Here is a 5,295-nt window from a genome sequence, read left to right as displayed (position 1 = left end):
ATGGATATATATATGTGTGTATATATATATATATATATATATATATATATATTAAAATATGAAATATAAAATAACTCTAACCTAGCACATCAGAAACATGTCTGTTGTGTATTCCAAGTCTCTGAAGAGAGAAACTGAAGAAGGTAGAAGAAGACAGAAATACCTCCCATGCTCACAAACAGGTAGGATTAAGAGAATCAAAGAGGCCATTTAGTTTTGGGTGAAGATACAAAGTTGCTATCTCACAGTCAGGCGTGACATGGTTGCCAAGGTGCATTCAGGATAAGAGAGAATCTTGCAGTCATGTTTGGAGTCAAAGACGACATCTTGCTGTTTGGGTGTGACATGGTTGCCCAATGGGCACATGTGACATCATTGGCTGTGGAAGCAGGGTCAACCTGAAACATCTCTGGCTTTCTAGCATGCAGATGGTGTCACAATTTCTAAATTACATAAGTAACTGAAAATAACCAGTGTAAAAATCTCTTACAAAGTAATGGCACCCATTACTGGAAAAGGAAATGGCTTTGATGTCTGTAAGATCAAACTGCTCATGCCACACCATTCAGTCAGCCCAAGCATCATGGGATGAGGAGATCTAGATTTAACGTAAACTTTTTATTTTTGGTTCTTTTTTTCGATGCTGGGGACCGAACACAGGGCCTTGCGCTTCCTAGACAAGCGCTCTACCACTGAGCTAAATCCCCAACCCCAAGATCTAGATTTAGAGACTGAATGTTTAATGTTTTCTTCGGAAATTTTAGCGTGCTGGCAATGATTCACTGTTATCAGGAAATATTTGAAGTGGAATACTATGCAGCTATGAAAAATAAGGACATTGTGGAGCTGCGGTCAACTAGATGGAACGAGTTGAGAGACCTAAAACTCCTGTGGGTGAGATCATTGAAGACCTCGAGAAAAAGAAACACTGGGCCTGGGTCACTGAAGACACAGATATCCATAGAAAATACAAGAGACATGACTGAGGAAGAAACAGCTGTGTCTACTGGACTATGGAGCAATGGTTAGAGCCCCTACAAGAGGAGATCTCTATTAACAGAAAATTTGATCCAGAAAAACTGTTGAGGAAAGCTTGTTGAAATTTCCAAACCCAATGAGCCCAAAAAAGAAAACACACAATCTGGTTATTATAATTATAATCTTTAAATGTGTATTGGACAGATCTAACACTATCATAATGTATTAACCAACCATAAAACCCCCTGCTACGTGTGCTTTCTCCAGGCCATATGGATTCTTTACATCATTACTTCCTCCTCTTTTTCTTCTGTCCTCTCCCTTCCCCCTCTTACCCTCTTCTGCCTCTTTACCTAACCCCACAGTCAAAGCTCTAGTACGAACTTTCCCCTCCGGCTATCAGTAATAGGCTCTAGCATTTACTCACCTCGGAAGTGGTTCATATGTGATCACCTGAGTCTTCCTTTGAGGAAGCAGACAAATATCAGGATACAAATTGCATGTGCTGGGGGAAGAGCAAATCCGTATAATGCTTTCCATATCTATCCAGTGGATTCTGAGAAAATGGGGAATATTCTTCCTAAAGACCCAGCTATACTACACCTGGTCTTATATCTGAAAAGACCTCTGCTATACCGCAAGGACATGTATGCCATTATGTTCCTATTGGATTTCTTTATAATGAACAGAAAATAGAAATAAGCCAGATGCCCCTCAACCAAACAATGGCTACAGATAATGTGGTTCATTTACACAATGGAATCCTACCCACATATGAAAAATAAGGACATTGAGAAGCTACAGTCATGCAGATGGAATGAGAAAGTATTGTCCTGAATGTGGTTACTGAGACCCAAAATAACATGTACATATTCACTTAAAAGAGGGTATTAGCCATAAAGTACAGAATTCACACACTAAGATCTACGGAACCAAAGAGAATAAACAAGTAGAAAGGGCCAAAAATTTTTTTTGAATTTCACTCAGAAGGAGGAATAAACTAATGAGAGGAGGCAGATGGAAGGAAAGGATTGTGTGCCTAAGGCGATGCGAAGGGAAATGCGGTTTGAGAATCATTTCTTTGGAGAGACAGGCAAGTGGGAGAGAGGGCCAAGAGAATAAACTGAAACCAACGACTGTGCAGTGTGGGTGCTATCTCTATGATTTCCTTGCAATCTGGGATGGGTGATGCTACCCCTGCATCCATGAGGGTGACATTACTGAGACTCTTAACAGTGGGGATACAGTTACTGAAATGGTCACTTTCTGTAGCCAGTGGACCCATGGTGGAAGGATAAGGAACCAAACCCACCCCCAAAATTTTGACATAGAAATTGCCTCCACCATAAGAAACACAGGGACAGAAATGGAACAAGAAATGAGGGAATGACCAAAGGATAATTGGCCAGATGTGAACCTTATGCTATGGGCAAATGACAAACACTGACATTATTAATGGTACTTTCATGTGTTTGAAAACGGGAGGGTAGCATTATTGTCCTCTGCAAGGCTCCACCAAGCAGCTGACTGACACAGAAGCAGAGGCACACGGCCAAATATCGGACGGAGCTCAGTGATTCTGACTGAAGAGCTGAAGGAAGGACTGAGAGAGGTAGTGGAGCACAGTGGTCTTCACGTGGGTTCACTAAACCCGTCGCCTGTCTGTGGATCCTGTTCTCCTACCCGGGCTGTGTTTTCAGTACCTGGTGGGAGACAATGAATCTAGTTCTCCAAAGACTTGATGTGCCAGGGGAGAGGGTGCAACAAGAGGGGTCCTACACCCTGTCAGAGAAGAAGGAGAGAGTATAGAATGAGGGACTTTAAATGGTGGGAGCCTGGAGGACTGTGGTGAAAGGGCAGCGTTCAGAATATTACCTTTTGAATAGATGCAACCATTCTAGCAACAGGCGCTGGCATGACATCACTGGGACGGGGGCGTGACATCATGGGTGTTGGGCATGACATCGTGTGGGTCGGGCATGACATCATGGGAGTGGGACATGACCTAATGGGGGTGGGGGCATGATATCATAGAGATGGGGTCATGATATCATGGAGCTTCATGGAAAATAGTTGAAACTAGAAAAAAAAACAAAAAAACAAAAACAAAAAACAAAAAAACAAAAAAAAAAAAAAAAAGAACAGCCCGAGAGGGAGCTGCAACCATAGACACAAACATGGCACGCGTTTACCTATGGATGGTATCAGCTGTGAGATAAATCTTATTCTATCTACAATCCACAAATGGAGAGAGGACACAGGAAAAGTGAAGGACTGTGAGGGGAAAGCATTGACCTCTCTGAAAGGAAAACTGGAACAGATTCTGTGGGTGAGTGAGGGCGACTGAGGACATGAGCAGAAGTTCAGTGGGGAAGGAGGGATAGCGCAGTGCAGAGATAACCGGCCAGAGTTAGGGGACATGCAGGTCAATGCAGAAACTCAATGGATGCACTGGTTAATTCATGGCATCTAGAGGGCAACTTTCGGAGGATGTAATCTAATAGAGAATGAAGAATCCGAAACTTCAATCCTTTGAAATCAATCAAGTAGGACCTCATGGTTGAGGATGGGTCACATTCAATAGAGTCTGTTTCTGAGGAGGTCAAATGGAGATCCCTGAACAACAGACCGATGCTGGAACAGAGATTATAAAAGCTCAAGCAAATGAGGCCTTCCTGGTACGTTAAGCCTCCATCGATGTAAATGCACCCAAAAACCCCTTCCCCCTCTCCAAGATTTGTGTTGCCCTTATTCAACCTGAGTAAAATATATGCACACAGCGCGTCCCTGAATACCTTCTAAGAGACTTGTGACACTGAATACCTTGGAGCAACTACAAAACTCACTTGCAGGCAGACCAATATTCTGTTGACTGACTAAATCCTGGGGCCAATTCATCCTTTTGCACCTAAACACTCTAGGAAGCATACATCAGATATGTGTGTGTTTGTGTGTGTGTGTGTGTGTGTGTGTGTGTGTGTGTGTTAGTCATGAACAAGCTAACCATCCATACACATAAACTGTCCGGATTGCTTTACTTTTTGGAAGGTTGACAAATCTTTCTCTTGTCCTAAGAAAAGACCACCCTGGTTCTCAACTCTCTCTGAGAAGATAGATAGATAGGTTGAGTGATTTTCATGTATGAGGAGTCTGTCCTAGTGAAAATTGCTTTCATGGATACAATAACCCTTGAAAAACAGGTCTCAATATTTACTTTCCTTAGTCTGTGATCCCTTGCGGGGATTAGTCCATTATTATTATTATTATTATTATTATTATTATTATTATTATTATTGTCATCATCATTATATTATTATTATTATTATTATTCCAGAATTATTCCATTATATTATTGTCTGCACTGTTACTAGTTTGCTAATATAGGGAGGAAGATTATGGTTCGTGTGTGTCTAATTGGATGGCCATGTTTTAGTTCTTGAAAGTGAAAGTTTTATTTACATGTTCCCAAGAGCAAATAACATGCAAATACAGAAAGTTCCTTGGTCTTCTACATGACACCCTCACGTAGTCCTCTGATCTATTTGAGAAACAGAATTTAGACGAGCAATCAAAAGGTTGGTGACCAAAGACCTAAGTTAGGGAGAAATAAGACAGTTTTTCACAATGTTTCAGGCTTTGGAGATTGGTAGACATTAAAAAACCATCTTTTCATTCATAGCAGGAATAGTCAAAATTATTAAATAATAGTAGGGTGAAAATATTAACCACACATGTACGCTGACTTATTTAAATTCCCATATTTCGTCTCTGGAACATTATATATTCTCTTTCAGGTTCTTCTTGAAATTCTTTGAAAACGTGGAAACCAGTAAGTGTTTATCTGTACACATTCATAAAGCATGGCTGTCGCTCTAGGACACGATTGTCAAGAGACAGAGCGACTTTCTTGCCAAAGGAATAAATCTTCATGTTCACGGAGACAGTTTCGGTCTTAGGTGCAGATGTTTAAAATCCCCTGAGAATGCTTCCTACAGCTACTGTTTCCTATATGTGGTAATATCCTAGGATGTGGGTTTGTTCTTTGCATTTTGTTTCAAGATCTACAAGAAAGTTTCAATTACGTATACTATTTGGAGATGTTGTCTTTTATCATTTCTATTGATGTATTCTGGGTTGTAGACACTCAGGCATTTTCTGATCCATCTCTCACAGCAGGGGCTGAAAATGAGATGACTCTTCACCAGGAATAAAGGAAAGAAGACAGGTAAGGTAATAGAGAACTCCCTGATGTATTTATTCCTTGTGGATCTGAGATGACTGTTGTCATCAACCTGTATAGATAAACTTTAACTTTAC

Source organism: Rattus norvegicus, chromosome Y, assembly GCF_036323735.1.
Source record: "Rattus norvegicus strain BN/NHsdMcwi chromosome Y, GRCr8, whole genome shotgun sequence".
In the NCBI taxonomy this organism is placed as follows: Eukaryota; Metazoa; Chordata; class Mammalia; order Rodentia; family Muridae; genus Rattus; species Rattus norvegicus.
The sequence above is the reverse complement of the archived record's forward strand: the minus strand, read 5'-3'. Positions refer to the sequence as shown.